Genomic DNA, 20,849 nt, shown 5'->3' on the forward strand with positions numbered 1-20,849 from the left:
ACAAGGTGAATTGGAATTATATCAAGAAGGTTCTCTACGCCTTTGGGTTCGATCACAACTGGGTCAGATGGGTTATGGCGCTGGTGTCCTCCTCCAGCTTTTCCATTCTGGTTAATGGATCTCCCTCAGAAATCTTCAATCCTTCTAGAGGCCTCAGGCAGGGAGACCCTCTTTCTCCCTTCCTCTTTATTCTTATGATGGAAGGGCTCGGGTGATCCATCAAGCAGGCCAAGGATATGGGTAAAATTAGGGGTCTTCAAACTTCAGAGAACAGTTTTGTGCTGACTCATCAACAATTTGTTGATGATACCTTACTGCAAGGCGTCCCAACTGTCAAAGAGGCTTTGGCCTACAAACAAATCCTTAAAGATTTTGCCCTGGCTACAGGTATGGAAGTCAACCTCTCTAAATCAAAAATCTTCTTCTTTAGCACTAACATTGCTATCCAAAGAAATATCTCAAGAATTCTTGGATTCCAACGAGATTCCCTCCCCTCTAAATATTTAGGAATACCTCTTACTACCAGACCCATGCATAAGAGTATTTGGGAACCAGTCCTTAATAAGATGCAGGATAAAGTAAAAAATTGGACCTTCCAAGCCTTGAACCTAGCCGGCAAGTTAGTTTTGACAAAGGCTGTGCTTCAATCCATCCCAGTTTTTATGTTAACAACTCTCCCAGCTCCAAAAGGTGTCTTAGATCAAATCAGAAACATTCAAAGAGACTTTCTGTGGGGAAAGGAGGAAACTAGAAAGAAATGGGCCTTGGTTTCCTGGGAAAAAATATGCAAACCCAAAAGTCAGGGGGGCCTTGGCCTGGACGATCAAGAGATTCTTTGTAAAGCTCTAGGAGCCAAACTCTGGTGGAGATGGGTGCAGGAGCCAAGATATGGAAAGAGAAATATGCCAGCTCGTGGCACAACAATGATCTCATAAGAATGTCTGGAAATATAAAAGGCTCCTACATATGGAACAGAGCTTGGGAGAACAAAAGTCTAGTTCAAAAGAATAGTTTCTGGGAAATTAGAGCAGGAGATCTTGCTCTTTTTTGGGAGGACAAATGGCAGCAGGAACCAACACTGTTAACAGAGAATTTTGTAGGTCTCAAGCAAGAAACAGATGCCCAAGGGTTAATCAGAGTTAAGGATTTTTGGGATCTTACGCATACCTCTGGAAAATGGAGAAGCTGGAGAAACATTGAATGCGGGGAGGACAACCCCCTAAAATTCAAAGCAAAGGCTCTTGGGGACTTGCTCAAGCAAAGGATGATCTTAAAAACAGAAGGGCAGGATCAATTGAGATGGGGTAATAACAAGCGAGGAACCTTTAATCTCAAGGAAGCTAAAGGTTTTCTACTTGGTCTGAATAATAGTGTTCCAGACAAGACCTGGACGCATCTTTGGAGGCAGCAAGGTTGGATGAAGATCAAGATTTTTATGTGGCTGGTTCATCACAAGAAAATATTGACTTGGGACAATATTAGGAGAAGGGGAATTATGGGGCCCTCTAGATGCCAGCTCTGTGAGGAGCAAGAGGAGACAATGGAACATATTCTCAATAGCTGCTCTTATACTACCTGGCTGTGGGATTCGTTCTCTTCAATTTTCCAGCAGTCAGATAGGGACAGAGGAAGTATCACAAACACCCTAAGCCACTGGAGAAAAAACTTCAAGGAGAATGAAGCCCTAAATTTGGCCTGGGCCTTCACACCCTGCTTTATTATCTAGAACGTTTGGAAAGAAAGAAATAAAAGAATTTTCAAGAATGGTAAGTCTTCAGCACAACATCTTCTTGACCTTATCTTGAAACAGATCAGAGAGACAGTCAGTTCTACTATTAATAATATCCCCTCGAATCCCCCCTCAGATGAAGAGTAGAGAATTCTCAGGCAACTGGGATTGCAAGGGATAACTCCTCAAGGTAGAAACAGAAAGGACAAAACCATGGTTACAGAGAAGGACTACTGGCAACCCCCACCAAAAGGCTTTCTGAAATACAACATTGATGGAGCCTCTAAAGGCAATCCGGGAACTGCAGGTTATGGAGGAGCTTTAAGGGATGATGAGGGCAATATCATATTTATCTTCTACTACCATTTAGGTAGAGCTACTAACAACATGGCGGAAGTGATGGCTCTGGAGCAGGGTCTAGAGTTTCTATCACAGAATCATCGCTCTAATATCATTGTGGAAGCAGACTCTGAGATAACCATCAACGCAATGAAAAGAATCAGCGGTGGTTCCAGGCCAGAAAAAGTCTCGAACCATTGGAAACTTATCCAGGTTTATCAAAGAATCCAAATGCATCTACAGGGCCTTCGAACCATAAGTTTCAACCACGTTCGACGTAATGCCAATAAATTGGCCAATTTACTGGCCAATCAAGGTGTGAGCAGTGCTGAATGTGGAATGGCGAAAAAGTGGCAAGAAATTCCTCCAAGTCGTCTAAAGGCCATCTGCGAGGATCAAGCTGCGGAGGACAGGGAGGTTTTCCGATTTCGAGCTGGGTGGAATTCCACGATTTGATGATGCTGGGGGGTTCTAACTCAGTCCAGCAAGATGAACCAGAGAGGAGGAGAGTCATGTTCGGGCTCATCTTCTCCCGAGTCATCTCGACCAGGTTTCCCAGGTTTTTGGTTGGCACCTCGCGGTTTTATCTCCTAAATAAACTCGGGATCAGCTTCAGATTTCTCGGTACGAGTTTGCAGAATGGGCAATTAATGGGGTGCAGCAGTAGGCATCCTTTTCCCGCTTCCGGGTTAGATATCCTGGCGATAGGCGGGTTTCCGGTGATCACACATCTACAAAGTGGTAAGTGGTTTTGTAAGTTTGAGAGCGATCCCATAGGGAGCACGACACGTGGCAAGGTGGCAGGTGCGGAAACTGCCCTTCATCGCGCGATAAAGTGTGGTTGGGTTCGAAGCAGCGATATTGCTCCTGACCGTCGGATCTGGCAACCGGGCTGGACGGTTGGGATGGTCCGTGTTGTTTAGTGGGGCCCATCGGGCCTTCTCTCTATTTTCTGGTGGTGTGTCTCGTCCTTTCCTTCCTTTATGTTCATTGGGGGGTCGGGTTTGACCGCGGACGCGGGTTGGCTCTGGGTGGTGTTTTGACCGGATTGCTTTTTGTGTTATCCCCTAGAGTTTTGTGTTTTCGTGAGATAGTGGGAGGATCCTTGTCCTTGACAAGAGAACCTATTCCCCTGATCCTTTCGATAGATGTATGTACACTTTGTAAATTATCCTTTGAATTAATGAAATAAAAGGTTTGGCTCTTGCTTCAGCGAAAAAAAGAAATCAATGGCAACAGGGCCTCCACTGTGGTGGCCAACACTTATTTATCCTTAATTTGTTGCCTTATAGAAAGGTAAAATCGAGTTCTATTTCCAAAGCCTAAAGCTACTAATAATAACATAATTTCTTGAAGCGTTAAGGGTCACCTTCCATGACCTCTAAACTCTTTATCAGAAAATTGAGAATTCAACACTATCACTTTCCACAACACCGGCCTATATTTCTCCTATTAAAAAACTTCCTTTAATATGTGTTATGATGCTCCTATGTCTGTCAAATTATACAAATGATTTTTTAAAACTTAGCGAAAAGCATCTAAAACCATTTTTTACAACTTCTCGGTCATCACAAAGATTGCAACACGCCAACTTCTGTATTTTGGGTGCCAAATCCTTTGCTCAATTTTCCCAACAATGAAGTTTTTCAATGCACATTCTAAAAATTACTCAAGGACAACATCATTGTGAAGCTAGATAGAAATAAAAATAATATCCTGGCTTGTCATTCTGAAGCTAGATAGAAATAAAAATAATATTCTGGCTTCTGCAAAGACTTTGTATAGTAGTAATAAAATCATGAACAATGTCCTCATTACAGACAACATCTGAACCAAGGACATAATGTAGAAGAGGATTCAACGTATCAGAACCCAAGTCTTCTCCCCATGTTAATTCCCTCACCTGCATTATACTGCGTCCAGCTACTTTCTTCACAATATCCTCCATGCTCCTCTTTTTTTTTTTTGTTCTCTTGGTGGACATTATTATCACTGCTCAGCATTGTTTGCAGCTGCTGGAAGCGATTTAATGGGGCACATATGCTGGGCGGTTTGGTTCTCTTCAATTCTGCAAGAGAGGGCATATAAGGCCTATTATAAAATAGAGAGTCGGCCCCTTTAAATAGACCCACGAATTCGATGTTGTTGGCGAGATCAGAATGGTACGAGTGTAACCAATTCATTGTCGTGTGTTTCAGACTATATCCACGGAACCAATTCACTGCTGCGTGTTTCAGACTGTAGTCGCCGCCTTGAAGAACGCTGGATGGAATCACAGGTGGTATGGTCAATTGATTACCGAGAAGAATGGTTGGACTCCTCTCATTGGTCATAAGTTCTCTTTACACCTTTATTAAGGAAGTGGAAATGCGTATGTCTTATAAGTTTGGATATTTTAAAGAAAGTTCATTATTATATGTGAAACTTTTTATTAAGTGGAAAAGTGATGCATGTTTTATTTTGAAAGCCCAAATGTGATATGTTTTATAAGGTTGTATATTTTGAAAATGGAAAATTTCATTATTATATGTGAAGAATATATTTTGTTTAAAGAAGATTGATTTTGCTAAAAGGTAAAATTTTAGAGTTCTATTTTTAAGTAGAGGGGTGAATTTTATTGAGAATGGAGATAGCAGTAACAGATATGGAGAAGTTGAGCGGAGCCAATTTTTCTCTATGGAAATCACATATGGAGGATATATTGATTTTAAAGGATCAATATTTTCTAATTAATGGAGCAACAAAGAAACCCTCATCGATGACAAATGAAGAGTGGAATAAGCTAGATAGAAAAGTGATTGCAACAATCTGCCAATATATAGCAAAAAATGTGTATTTCAATGTGTCCAGAGAAAAGATGACAAAAGGATTATGGAAGAAGCTCAATGATCTATATGAGAAGAACACGGCATCAAACAAAGTGTTCTTGATGAAGAAGCTTTATAATATCAAGATGAGGGGGGGTGCTTCAATTGTTGTGCACTTGAATGAATTTAATATTATTACTAATTAGCTTGCCGTTGTTAAAATCATTCTAGATGATGAAATTAGATCCGTTTTGTTAATTTGTTCTATGCTAGACAATAGGAAAAAATCAATTGTAGCTATGAGCAATTCAACAACTGTAGGGACCTTGAAGTTTAACGATGTCAGCAACAGTTTAATGAATGAGGAGCTGCGGCGCAAGTCAATTTTCGAAAACCAGGGAGGAGAAGCTCTAGCTCTCGTTGATCGTGGTAGGAGAATTGATCGAGGCCGACAAGGGCAATCAAATCGAGAGGCTGATCAAAATCAAGGAGGGGCAAGATCATCTGCTTTCATTGTGGCAAACTTGGGCACATGAAGAAAGAATGTCGATTTTGGAAGAAAGGACGAAAGGATCAGAGACCGGCCAGTACAAATCACTAGTCATCTAGCACAAATGAAGGTGAGACTACTATTGTAGCCATAGATGGTGACGTGTTGTTCATTGGTTATGTAGAGGATGCATATGTATATACATCTAGAAATAGCTTTGATTGGATCCTTGACTCTGGGGCATCTCACCATGTAACCCCATGCAAATATAGTTTTGTTGCATATAATCCTGGTGATTATGGTATAGTGCATTTGGGGAATAATAATTTTTGCAGTGTTATTGGAGAGGGAGATGTCCAGATCAAGATTAAGGATGGAAAATATATATTGTTTAAACAGGTCAAGCATGTACGAAAAATGCACATGAGTTTGATCTCTATGGGATGACTAGATGATGAAATCTATTCCAAAATATTTGGAAAAGGAGGCTGGAAAATTAGCAAAAGAGCATGGGTCGTGGCCAAAGGACCCAAGACATGAACATTATACACATTAAAGGCATTGATAGGAAAATTAGATTTCGTTGTTGTCAGAAAAGAAGGAAATTCAACAAATCTCTAGCATAAGCACTTGGGTCACCTGAGCAAGAAGGGCTTAAAAATCCTTGTTGGTAAAAATTTATTGCCAGGTTTGAAATCCTACAATTTTGATCTTTGGAGGGTTGTATATATGGTAGAAAAAGAAGGGTTTCATTCCTTAGGGGTGGCCATGACAGGAAGACAAAATTGTTAGAATTGATACACTCAGATTTGTTTGGGTTTGTTAACATCAAATCATTAGGAGGAGCATCATATTTTGTAACATTTATAGATGATGCATCCAGGAAGGTTTGGGCATATCCTATGAAAATTAAAAGTGAAGTGTTTGGGATATTTCAAAAATCCCATGTTGTTGTTGTTGAAAGAGAGACTAAAAAATTGCTCAAGTGCTTTAGAACAGATAATGGTGGAGAATATTGTTCAAATACATTCAAGAAATATTGTAAAAAGTTTGGCATAAAGCATGAGAAGATTGTGTCTGGTACTCCTCAATAAAATGGTGTTATAGAAAGGATGAATCGCACCATTATGGAAAAGGTGTTAAGCATGTTGTCTAATTCGAGTTTGGAGAAAAAAAAATTGGGCTAAAGTAGTCAGGACCGCTTGCTACATTTTAAATAGATCTCCAACTACATCCTTGGATGGAGGTATCCCTGAAAAAGTTTGGACTGGTAAGAAGTTGAATTATTCTCACTTGAAAATATTTGGACGTGAAGCATTTGTACATATTCCCAAAGGAAATACAACTAAGCTAGATGATAAATCTATGAAATGCATTTTTCTAGGATATGCGAATGAAGAATTTAGTTATTGTCTATGTGATCCAGTCAAACATAAAATTATTTGAAGCATGGATGTTATATTTAATGAGTCATAAATGTTTAAGAGGATTGTAGGTGAGTTGTAGGTCAAGAAAGTTATTGAAAGGTTTGAAGAGCAGCATGAAGACATCCCACCAATGCAAGAAAAGGGACAACAAATTCAGGAGAAGGAAGAACAACAAGTGGAAAATGAAGAACACCAAGAAGAAGGTATCTTGCAAGAACCTTTACAGGAGATTCAACCTGATAATTCACCACCACATTTGGTTCATAGATCTTCTAGGCCTCATAAGCCTTCACAAAAGTATCCTCCTTCAAACTATATTTTGTTGACTGATGAAGGTAAGCCTAATTGTTTTCAAAAATCTTGTAAAGTTGAGCACAGTAAAGAATGGAAGGAAGCAATGGAAGAAGAAATGAACTATTTGCTAGGAATAAAACTTGGGAGTTGGTAAACCTCCCAAAAATAAGAAAGGCTCTACAAAACAATTAGGTTTATAGGATTAAGAATGAAGGTGATGAAAAGAAGGAGAGGTATAAATCAAGGCTGGTGGTGAAAGGATTTTCCCAAAAAGAAGGTATTGACTTCACTGAAATATTCTCACCTGTTGTTAAAATGTAATCCATTAGAGTCATTCTTGGTCTTGTTGCTGCTTTAGACTTAGAATGTGAACAGTTAGATGTAAAAATTGCCTTCCTTCATGGTGAATTGGAGGAAGAAATATATATGGAGCAGCCAAAAGACTTCATAGAAAAAGGAAAAGAAGGCCTTGTTTGCAGGTTGAAGAAGAGTCTTTATGGGTTGAAACATGCACATCGACAATGGTACAAGAAATTTGGTTCATTCATGTTGGAACATGGTTTCATAGGTTGGAAGCTGACCATTGTGTCTATATCAAGAGGTATGATCAAGGAAAGTATATCATATTATTGTTATATGTGGATGACATATTGACTGTTGGGCATGATAAAAATAACGTCAATAGGTTGAAGAAAGGTTTGGGCGGCAAATTTGCAATGAAGGATTTGGGACCAACATAACAAATATTAGGCATGAGGATTATGTGTGACAAGGAAAACAAAAGATTTTGGATGTCACAAGAGAAATATATCAAGAAGGTGCTTGACAGATTTAATATGAAGGATTCCAAGCCAATTGGTACACCCCGTGCAACCCACTTCAAGCTGAGTACTGAATTATGTCCTAGTCATGAAAAGGAGAAGGAAGAGATGAGTAGGATTCCTTATGCTTTAGCAGTTGGCAGCTTGATGTATGCCATGGTATGCACATGACCAAACATTGCATATTCAGTGGGAGTAGTGAGCAGGTTCCTTGACAGTCCAGGAAAACAACATTAGTAAGCAGTAAAATGGATTATGAGATATCTCAAGGGTACTAGTCATTATTATTTATGTTTTGGTCATAATGAGACTATGCTTGAAGGATTTACAGATGTAGATATGGCTAGAGATATGGACACCAAAAAGTACACTATAGGTTATTTGTAAACATTTGCAGGTGCAACAGTGTCTTGGGTGTCAAGGCTACAAATAATAGTAGGTCTCTCTACAATATAAGCAGAGTACATAGCTGCAACAGAATCTTGTTATAAAGAGATGTTGTGGATGTAACATTTCCTATGGGAGATAGGAATAAATCATGATAAGTATGTGCTATATTGTGATGGTCAGAGTGCCATTCACTTGGCGAAAAACTTAGCATTTCACTCAAAAATCAAGCACATTGAATTAAGGTACCATTGGATCTGGCATGTGTTGGAGGAAGGATAGTTACCCTTGAAAGAGATACATACAGAAATGAACCCTATTGATATGCTCACTAAAATTCTACCAAGAAATAAACATGAGTTATGTAGAGGCATGGTAGGAATCAGTGTGACTTGATTCAGGATTCTTCATTCAGCTTCAAGTGGGAGAATGTTAAATGTGAAGCCATCATAAAGACTCTGGTGTCGACCTCGCCGGCGGCAACCACTCTCTGACAATCACACCGACACTAAACCGACTCCCACCCACCTTCATTGACTTGTAACCTCACTATGTTTCACATGTAGAATTCTAGATGCTTCTTCATGTTCTATAAATTTGTATTTTCTTTGGCCAAGGAAGGCAAGCCAAGGCCCAGGCCTATTGTGTAATATAAGTGTGATTTTTGTTTTTCTCTAGTTATTTTCGTTCTCCAGTTATTTGTTTTATCTCTTCTGTTGTCTGTGATTGAGTAATGTCTATGAGTGAGTAATTTTGTTGTTCCCTTTGGTTCTAACACTTCCATTCTAATTGAGGACGAGTGATGCTTCAAGCCAACCAACAATCTAAAGATAGCATGACCTCTTTTAGACCCTGGTTGGTGTATAGTGATAAGTTGGTTGTAATGTAATAATATTCCATGGCCATTTCAATAGTTGAAATGTTGAAATATCTGTGGCACCTGCGATCCAAAATTTTCAATTGTTTTTGTCCACTCTTCTTGAAACTATTGATAATGTAACTTTCATCTTTACATTTAGGTTCAAATGTTTATGATAATTTCCTGCCACATTTTTCAGCTACGCGATTTTCTCCTTAAGTCTCACATTCTTCCTTTATTGAAGTCAGAATTACTGCCTCCATTGCATGCATTCGCTCTCGATTCCATCCTCATGTTTTCACTTGTAGGTTTAGTCCTCTTTTCTTTATTTTTCCTTACATCACCATTACCGTTACCAGTGCCACCGTCATCATCATCATCTTCCTCATCTCAATTTGATTGCTTACCCTTCTTATTGCCTATAAATTTGGATTTATTATCATTTTAATTGTTCTTTTTGTTTGTAAACAGTGTCATAACTTACAGAGAGTTAGATAGCTTGTCCTCCATAATACTCAATGGTGAGGGGCGTCATGAATCGACTGATAGTCAACAATAGCATATTCATCGTCGTGAACAACAACATCTTTCTTCTTATTTTAACCGGTCTAAACAGACACATCGTCCTCTCTTTTCTTTCATCCCATGTATAATGCTCAATAAATGCTAACCCCAAAAATTATTAATATATATAATTAAGATATGATGTATCATGTTTACACACCAATCGATGTAATTAGAATTCAAATATAATTCTTAGCCTGCCTCTAATGCCGAGATATACCATAAGTTTTTAGCGATGCCTTTGTCACAATACTACACAAAAGGGGGGTTTAAGACAATATTTGAGACAATTTTTGGGTAAATTATCTTAACTCGAAACAACAACAAAAAAATACCTTTTGTATTCTCTTAAATGTTGTCTTTAAGTGAGTGTCTCAAATTATTGTCCTAAACAATTGTCTCTATAAAGACGATATATAACACAAACAATATTGTTTCTTAGGAGACAATTTCATTTTTGTCTATCCAGAGACAACAGTTAGGATTAAAGACATATTGTCTTTATGGAGACAATATATATTTAATCCCTGCTATTGTCTCTTTAGAGAAAATAAAAAATTGTATTTAAAGACAATACAGTATCACTTTTGTCTCTTTAGAGACAACATAAAATAATGAATCTAGAAAAATATCTCTCCATTGAAATAAATCAATATAAAAACTATTTAATTAAAAAAACTACAATATCATTGATAAATTCATGTTAGGGCACAGTGGAATCGAACCACCAACCCCATGCTTAGTAAGGTAGGTGCTCTTCCATTGAGCTAGCACCCTTCAAAGAATTATGTGAGTTATGTCAGTGCTTGAAATTGCATATATAGGCATTGATTTAAGAAAAATTATCAACACATAATGGCATGATCGTTGTAAAATCTATAATCATGCAGCCCCTATTGATCGGCAGATTTAATGGCATATGGCCCTAAGAAGATGTAGTGTCTTCGATACAAGTAAATTGGACCCAAGTTATCACTGTTAGTCTTTGTTTTAGAAGGTTTTACATCATATAGTTCAAAAATATGATTGATAGAACACATCTTGAACTTTGAAGGATGATCCCTAGTTCTACAACAGGTCTTGCCTCTTTTTAAAACTTTGGTTCCCATACTTTGACCCAAAAAATTCACCTATCATTGCCATGGATCTATGGGTGAAACTCCCTAATCTCCCGGAATATTTATGAGAACCAAAAGAAAAAACAATTGGTGATAGTGGGTAACCCATTAAGAAAATCAATTCTCTCAAATAAATTTGGATGAGATCTGTATTTCCTAGTTTGAAAAAAAGAGTGAATTATCATGTTGATATCTTGTTCTATTATCGACTACATGCATAACTGGGTGGATATCTAGATTTACTATGATTTAACAATCAAGAAAATTTCCTTTTCTAGCCAAAATAAATACACAAAAGTAACAAAATATAAGAGTGTCTATAACGTGTCATTTATTTGATGATGATTTACAAATTGGACATATGTTTAAATTGTTTTAATACATAATCTAGGTAACCTCTCCACTATTGATTTATTCAACGAAATCATTTACAAGGAAGCAGCATAATAGAACATGAAAACTCTTCAAGAAAGTTGAAGTATTACAGATAAATAAGCATTAAAAAATTTACATCCAACCAAAATCCACACTAAATGTATGTATAAACCAGATAGAAAAGACATAAACATACCGAGTATTAACACAGTAAATTAAGCAGAGATTAAATGTACCTGAATAATAGCCTTACACACCAAAGCACACACTTTAGAATTACAATATGAGAGTCATATGAATGAAAAGATTGTAGCTCTTGCCTCACAGCCTCAATACCTATATTGTGCTCCATTGACAACTGCATGACAAAAAATTCTCTTGTAGTCCTAAAATAGCATGGGAATCTCCCAAATTGGCAACATAAAGTATCCCACCACAAATCACCCCTATTAAATAGCAAGACCCAACTACTACAATTTATGGATCTGTACGCTATGCCTCTGTAACAAGAGAAAACAACCCTACTTGTGTTTCTAAAAAGCTTTTTGAATCACATCGGCAGACATCCCCTACTGCTCCATTGCAAATTCTGCAAAATTATAGCCCCCACTTAGTATTGTAAAATGCATAAAATCACAATGAATGTTGGACCATTACAGTCTATCATCTTTTGAAGTCATTCAACCAATAATTTTATCCCTTCATTGAATATTAGCAGAGGGATTAACCAAAGGGGATATCGATATCAATAAACATAAAATAAATATAGGAATGATAGGAATGTTGTTTGAGATCTATGGCCTCTTTTTGAAACAGATTAGAAAGACCAACCAAGCTTGTGAATACAATTTTTTTATATTGGCTGTAGTTGTAATTCTCTCTTGAAAGTTTCTACTTTATACATTAATGTTTCAAGTTAACAGATATTATATTTACTAGAACAATTTGAAATGGACTCAAATTTTAGTTGAAACAATTATAGGAACCTTTGACTTACAAATCAACAATGCGAGACAACTGAGTTGAACTGAAGGTGGACAAAGTTAAACAATGGTGCCATCTGGAATGATGGATAACTCAACTCTGATGCATTCTTTTCGGTGAAGGGTAAGAAAGAACTGGTATGCAGGTTAAAAAACTCTTTGTATGGGTTAAAATAGTCACCAAGGATGTGGTATCAGAAATTTGATACATATATACGAAGACTTGGCTTCACTAGAAGCAAAGCATATCATTGTGTGTATTTTAAATTAATTGATGACTGTGTTATTTATTTGGTCTTGTATGTGGATGTTATGTCGCTGATTAGAAATGACAAAGAAATTATCCAGGATTTGAAGACCCAATTGTCCTCCAAATTCGACATGAAGGATCTTGGTGCTGCAAACTATATTTTGGGCATGGAAATTAAACGAGATCATGATAAGAGGAAGCTTTGTTAAACCAGAGGAAGTATGTAGAGACAATATCACAGAGGTTTAATATGCAGGATAGTAAACCGATGAAGGTTCCTATTCATGTAGGTGTAAAGTTATCTATTGAACAATGTCCCAAGACAGAAGAAGCGGAAGAGGACGAGTCTCATGTTCCATATGTAAGTGCAGTTGGTAGCTTGATGTATGCAATGGTCTCTAATAGACCAAACATTGCACATGCAGTGGGAGTATTGAGCAGGTTTATGTCAAAACTAGGGAAGGATCATTCGACAACAGTGAAGCGGGTTTTTAGGTATTTGCATCGCATTAGTGATTATGGTCTGTGCTACCAAGGAAGACTAGGATTGGATGGATTTTTGGACATATGTGGCTTTGTTGATGCAGACTGGGTTCGAGATATAGATCAGAGAAGATCTACAAGTGGGTATGCATTTAGCCTATTTGGAGGTGTAGTCAATTGGATGAGTAAGAGACAGTTTGTAATGGCACTTTCAACTACAAAGGCAGAATACATGGCAGCCACTCATGCAAGCAAGGAACCAGTTTGGTTGCAGATATTGTGTGAAGTATGGGGTTAGAACAACGAACTATAAGGAAAGACTATGACAACCAAAGTGAAATTTTCTTGGCAAATAACCCTGCTTATCATTCAAAGACAATGCACATTTATGTTTTTTATCACTTTGTGAGGGATATGGTTGAGGAAAAAAGGTGTTGCTGGTAAAGGTGGACACTTTGAAGAATGTTGCAGCTGCATTGACAAAGCTTGTGAGCACTAACAACTTTTCTTGGTGTAGAGAAACAATGGGAGTGTTAGGGTTGGACCAATGACCAGGCTCACTTCTGACCTCTTGTGTGGGAAAGAAAAAAACAAGTAGGGGAATGTTGGGTGTGTGTTATATTCCTTCGACTACTAGTTGCACATGCAGGGAGTTCACAGGCGGGGTGCAGGCCTCCTTGTCAGAGGGTTTCAAGGGGACGGTAACCCCCATGTACGGGGTTTGGGGCAGTGCCCCGAGAAATATTTTTGGACCCTATATTAGGTGGGTGGACCTACCTATGGTTTTGTGCATGGGTTTTGCATATGGTTTTGGGAATGATGTTTTTTTGCCCACGGTATTTTGTATATCCAGTCAAGGGAACTATGGTTATGTTCTAATATAGGGTTAATGGATTGAGGTTTATGAATGCTTCAACATGTATATATATGTATTGTAACATTGAAAGGAACATAATGAAAAATCAATCTAGTAGTCTCGTTTTTTGGATCCAAGGGAAAATCTCTATGCATATCTGTTTTATGTTTTATATTTTCCCTATTGTTTATTTTATGTTTTTAGAATTCGTAAGAAAGTATTTTCTGTACACAGTTAAAACCTATACTCCCCACATGCAAATTATGACTCTTCACCTTCCTTTTCTCCTGTTATCACCGTACGAAACTCTCCTAGGTTGTAGCTCGGAGATGCTCGTGAACATTCCAAACACAACTTAATGTTGGAAATGGATGAATGGAAGGAATGAGCTTGTTCAAGCCAGATAACCGCTTCTACTTTTCTTAACTCCAGACATGCGTGAACACCCCCAGACTACAAGGCTTTAGACCACCAATTACTCACACTTTAAGGATTGGGTGAATATGGAGAATATTGACCACACCAACAGATGCACAGGACCCTGTGATGGGCGGTAGCAACCAGTAAATAGGTCTGCAAATCTAATTCCCTAGTGCATAGACAGGATGACATCTCTCTGTCACTAAGTGAGAAGAAACCTGATTAACACATTCACTGATACATGCAAGATCAAACACAGAGGTAGGATGACAGCTCCTCTAATGCTATACATCAAGAGTTCAGGAAGACTGCATATCAGGCACAACCTAGAACATAATAGAAATGGAAAGTGAGCAATTAATAACAAAAGAAGCTTGTATTAGCCGAAAATGAAGACGAGACGTTGCAAGTATCAAAGTAGTTACAGTCTCCAGAAGTTGAACCTTACATCAAAACAACAACCATCAATCCTGATTACCTCTTGTTTCTGGGTATTTATAGAGTTTTATTACAAAGGCACTTGACCATTCTAAGTATGAGGAGGTCATAATTGACCACCAATCGCTTTAACTGCCTGATGGATTCTTTGGTGCAATTTGCCTACTTCAGTGAATGATTTGATCTTCTCGGGTGCTCTGCTGTCTTTCTCAGGCAGGTGGAGTGTTATATGGGATGAAGTCCCATAACTGATGAATGCATTTACCTGCTCGGCTCTATCCTTTTCCTTCTCGACCATGTTTTCTGTGGAACATAGTTGTTGAGGAGGAAATGCATCTGGTATCGAAAATTGATTACCCTTTGTCCTTTCGGGAGTATAAACTAGTTATAGTACGGGGATTTCACAGTGGGCGGAGTAGTCGGATGGCGGAGCAATATCGGTCATTGGATCGGGTGGATGGATGATGAAGATGAGCCAATAGGGATATTGGAGGAGGCAGGAGGAGGGTGATCACATGCCTTTGGATCTCGAACGGACAGATCCAACGGTCGTTGGGCGTCGAAGATGTGCAGAGTTTATCAGGTGGGAAGAGCGGTTTCGGCATCGGGTGGTATTGATCGCACCGCCGTGGATCGTCGGGCGGTAAAACCACTTTTCATCGCATGTTATCACGTGGTTGTTTTGCGAGCGCGGGGGAAGCGATCGTCGTCCGATCATGGCGGAGGCGATCAGACGGTGGGAAACAAATGGGCAGGTTATTTATTGAATACAGCGGGGACTATTGGATCGGGGCGCATTGGTCGACGGTTATGATTATGGCGGAGGGTTTGTGAAGGTGGGTGGTCGTGTGGGCACGGGTTCATAGGTTTAAGTGCCCGGGGCTTAAGAAAATGGAGTTTTATATGTTTGTTTTTTAACGAAAGGGCGTAGGATATGGAGATGAAAGGAGAGTGCAAGAGGTAACGGAGAAGGTGAGAATGACCGACAGAGGCCTCCTTTTAGCAAAACCAAGGACTGAGCTCACTTCTTCTCCTCGAATACCAGCAACATGTAGCAGAGCTAATACTGGCTCCTTCTGGGGATGAGATCCTCCCTGTGAAGTCTCAAGAACTTGCAGATCAATGCCTTTCCTGTGAAAACTAATTAGCAAAATTTCCTAGTGTTCCATTGGGCATGGAGTCTAACTGAGCTTACACTAAAACTGATAAAACAACATATTTACAATCTTAAAGCCAGAAGACCTTAAGCAACATAAATTTTCGAAAACCGCCCATTAACTAGGCCATCAAAAACTGTTTTTTCTCCTATACTTTGCAGTATGAAGGTATTGTTCCCCTGGATATGAGAAATGATAAAAGGCCCTGTCCACAAGGCATCAAATTTCCCGTGGTTGCCTTTCTTCTCTTTTAGTGCATCCCACTTAAGAACTAAGTCCCCAACCTGAAATTTATCTGTTTTGGCTCTTCTTTCAAAAACTTCCTTGATCTTCTGCTGATGTGTTGTTGACCTTTCAACCAGCTGTTCTCTGATTTGATGTACCTCTGCTAAATCAATGATCCTTTTTTCCATGTCTTCTTCCTCATCTTGCTCTTCTTGCAAGAATTTTGCCACAGGGAGGGTTAACTGAATTGGGAATACAGCTTCAGTGCCATATACCAGCTTGAATGGAGAATTCCCCGTGGACTTCTTGGTGGTCACTCTGTCAGCCCACAGTGCATATTTGAGCTTAGAATCCCAATTCTTTTTGTTGTCTTCCAATAGCTTTTTAATTATCCTTATCAGGATTTTGTTGGAAGATTCTGCTAGACCATTGCCTTGAGGGTAATATGAGGTGGAATGAACCAGCTTAATGCCCATTGAGTCACACATATCCACCAATTCTTTTGCCCTGAAGGTTGCTTCATTTTCTGTGACTAATTTATGTGGACAACCAAATCTGGATAAGATATGCTCTGTTAAAGACCTCATAACCACATGATGATCAGCCTTTATGGTAGGGATGGTTTCAATCCATTTAGTGAAGTAATCAGTGACTACTAATATCCATCTGTGCTGGCCACTGGAATGTGGATTGATTTCATCGATGAAATCCAAGCCCCACTACTGAAAAGGGCCATTAACATGTATGGGTTTTAAGGGCAGGGCTTTCAATTGCTGTTTTCCTTCAAATCTTTGGCACTTGTCACATGATTTAAAAAATGAAAAGACATCAGCAAACAAGGTGGGCCAATAGTACCCTGCTCTGAAGATTTTGTGGGCTGTAGTTTTCCAATAATGATGCCCTCCACACATGCTGGAATGAAACTACTGCATGACTTCAATGGATTGTTGTTTGTCCAAACACCTCAAGAGAATTCCAGAGGGGTCCCTCTAGTAAAGCAGATTTTCATGAATGCAATATTTAGCTACCCTGAGCTTAATAGTTCTGGCTTGGCTTGAACTAAGGCCTGGAGGCATTTCTAGCCTCAACAAAAATTGAGCTATTGCATGGTACCAATCACAAGAAGCTAGATTTTCTGCCAATGATTGATTTTTTCCTTGTTTAGCTGTTTCTTCTGTTGTTTGATTTTTTTCTGCATCTGTGCTTATGAGATTTATGTCCAGCGTTCTGCCATTTTCTTCAGCCAATAACTTGGCAAGGCCCTGACCTCTGACCAGTTTGGTGGGCTTCAATTCTATATTAAACTCAATAAGCTTTGCAATCCATTTAGCCCTTCTTCCATCAACATCAAGTTGCGTTAGGACGTCTTTTATTGAAGTAGAGGGCACATATGCAATTATCTTGGAATGCAGAATGTAGAATTTGAAAGCTTTCAAAGACTTTATAAGAGCATATGCCCGTTTCTCAATGATATCATAGTTCAGCTCAACGTCCCTTAATGTTTTGCTGAAAAAAGCCACTGGATGCTCTGAGCCTTCTTCATATGTTTGCAATAAAACTGTTGCAAGGGTGTCTTCAGAGGAAAATGAGAATATATGGAACTCCTTGTTGTAATATGGACTTCTTAAAGTGGGAGCCTCCATAATAGCTTTCTTAATGGACTCAAAGGATTTTCTTGCTGCACCAGTCCATTTAACCTCCGACCCCTTCCTCAACATGGAGGTAATATGCTTTACAAGTTCTACAAAATTTAGGATAAACCTCCTTACAAAATTTATTTTGCCCAGAAAAGACTGGACATCCTTCATTGACCTTGGGACAGACAAATTCTATATTGCTCTTACTCTTTCTGGGTCAATTTTGACACCTGCAGTAGAAACAACATGTCCTAACAACTTGCCTTCTTCTAAAGAAAACTGTGACTTTTTAGGATTGATTGAAATCCCAAACCTTCTGCACTTCAAGAACACCTTTTTTAAATGCTGCAAATGGTCATGATGGCTGCTGGAGTATACTATTATATCATCTAGGTAGATAACGACAAACTTATCCTTCTCTCCCACAAATGTTATATCCATAGCTCTCTGAAAGGTGGCTCCAGCATTCATTAGCCCGAAATTCATCTTAGAGTACATAAAAGTGCCCCAAGGAGTGGTGAATGTAGTCTTCTCTTGGTCATCTGGATGTACAACAACCTGGTTATAGCCTAATCCATCCAGGAAAGACATCACTTTGGCCCCTGAGACCTTCTGTAGCAAATGCTCCATCTTGGGCAGAGGATAATTGTCTTTCTTGGAGCATTTGTTCAAGTTTCTGAAATCAACACAGAGTCTGATTTCTCCACTTTTCTTCCTCACCACTACTAGGTTGGCTACCCATCTTGAATATCTGAGAGGGACTATGATTTTGGCAACCAGTAACTTCTTTATTTCTTTTTCAATCAAAGGGAGGAGCAAAGGATTTATTGGTCTCAGCTTCTTCTTGAAAGGGATGGTGTCTTTCTCTAAAGGGATTTTATGTTGGGTAATCTTTTTGTCATACGTTTTCAGGTCACTATATTCCCAGGCAAAGACATCAGCAAATTGCTTCATTAAATTGCAGTATTCAACACTATGGGTAACAGACAGATGAGTGGACAGATTTATGTATCTAGGCTGATCTCGATTCCCTATGTTATGCTTATAGTTTGCAGATTGGTCTTCTTTCTAGGCAGCCTTATAAGGCACATCATTTTTGTCAAACAACTTTTCTAATGGAACTAGACCCTTAGGTATATGATTGCTGGGCAGTTGGACAATGCTATCTTTACCAATCTTGTTTCTAAGTTGGGACTGGGGATTTTCTTCCAAGGCTTCATTCTCTCGGTCAATTTGAATTTTAGAGAATTCATCAATGACTTGCAGAAACCTATTCACTTCATCATCATCTTCAAAAACTTTCCAATGCTGGAAATTATCAGGCAAGGATGGTCTGTATCTCATTTGAACTTGATAAACTAGTCTGGGAGGCATGGGATGGATAAACATGCTAGCAGACATAGCAAGGGAATCAGCAAGCTGATTTTTGGCTCTAGGGATATATGAGATACAAAAATTATCAAAAGAATCTTTAAGTCTCCATACCTCATCTCTGTATGATTTCAACCTTGGGTGCTTTGCTTGAAATGTTTTATTCACTTGTTGAATGATAAGATCAACATCTCCAAACACCTCTATATTCCTGATCCCTCTGTCTTTAGCTGCATTAAGGCCCAATATCAGAGCCTCATATTTTGCTATATTGTTTGTGACTTGAAAATCCAGCTTAAAAGACAGATGTGTGCTTTCTTGTTTTGGAGATATCAGCACCACCCCTGCTCCTGCAGTCTCCCTGGAACATGCTCCATCAAAGAACATCTCCCAAACCTGACTTCCTTGCTCTCCCTCAGCCTGATTCACTGGTTTCTTGATCTGCATTGAGGCCTTCTGGGATTCTTCAATTTGGAGAATACAAGCTCCAAAATCAGTGTCCACAGCATATATGGGATGATTAGAAGGATTCCTCTCATCACTGATGATGTAGGCCAGCTGTGCTTCTCTGTACAATCTCCTGCTTTCCCCTCCAAAGACTGGGACAGTGGCATAAGATAAATCATTTTGTAATGTCCCACCTAATCTCTTAATCCACCCCCTGGACAACAGCATGCCAAACTTGGGAGGGACATCTGCTGCTATAATATCCATCATCGTGCTCTTCATTGGCAGCTGAGTTAGGGTAATGGCCAGGTCTTTGATTAATCCTAGGCATTTTACCTTCCTTGAATCAAATGAAAATAAGTCATGATATGGTCTAGTGATATCAAGGCCTAACTCTTCCATGACAGCTTTGGGCATCAAATTGTGGCTGGCCCTTCTGTCTAGTAGGCAGTTGTGGAAGATTTTGTCATGAATGGTTAAGGAGAAATAAAATGATGGAGAATTATCATCAGCAGGTTCAGTCATTGGGCTAAGCACAACTGCAGGCTTATCATCTTGCAAATTGACATAGTCAGTAGGGGTTTGTGAGGCTTTCAGCTCAAGAGCCTCAAGGATAGGCTTTCTAAAAACTTCACTCTTTACAAGTTCTATAAGAGGCATAGATATTTTTAACTTCTGGACTTCTGACTCAAAACTGAAAGGGGAAGGGGACTTTTCAGGACCTCGTACCTCTTGAGCTGGCGCTTTGAGGATGATTGGATCAGCTGCTGGTCTTTTCTATGTGATATTCTGTGACTCTGTCTGGACAGCATCCTTTTGGGCAGGACTCTCCTTGAAATTGTTTGCTTTTGACCTCAGATTGTATCTTTGTTGTTCATCAGTCTATAGAACAACCTCTCTGTCCCATTCTTGACTATTTTGGTTCTACAACAATGATCCTTCATAGGCAGCCAATGTCAAAAAGGCAGCACTGCCTTTATATTCCATGCAACGAATTTCATCCTCTTCCTCAAATTGCTCCTCCTCCATGACTACATTCTGGAAAGGAGCCTTAACTTTTTGTTCTTCATTTACTTCTTTACTCCTCTGAATGATTTGCAACTGTTCATTTGCTCTTCTGAATGGATTTGGATTTCTTGGAGAAAATGTGTTTTGAAACCTTGCTTTCCCAGAACTCTACTCAACTTTCAACTTAGATATCTCAGCAGCCAATGACTCTATCATTTTAGTCATTTTATCTAATTTAGGTTCTGAAGATGAAGCAGAGGAAGAAGAAGCCTCACCTCTCTAGCTTCTTCTGTCGGCGTGACTTTTGAGTTTTTCTGCAGCCATGATTCTACCTCCAGTGCTGCATCTTGCATATCATCTACAG

This window comes from Pinus tabuliformis, chromosome J, assembly GCF_031772625.1.
Source record: "Pinus tabuliformis cultivar Carrire ecotype Pingquan chromosome J, CPIR1, whole genome shotgun sequence".
Taxonomy (NCBI): domain Eukaryota; kingdom Viridiplantae; phylum Streptophyta; class Pinopsida; order Pinales; family Pinaceae; genus Pinus; species Pinus tabuliformis.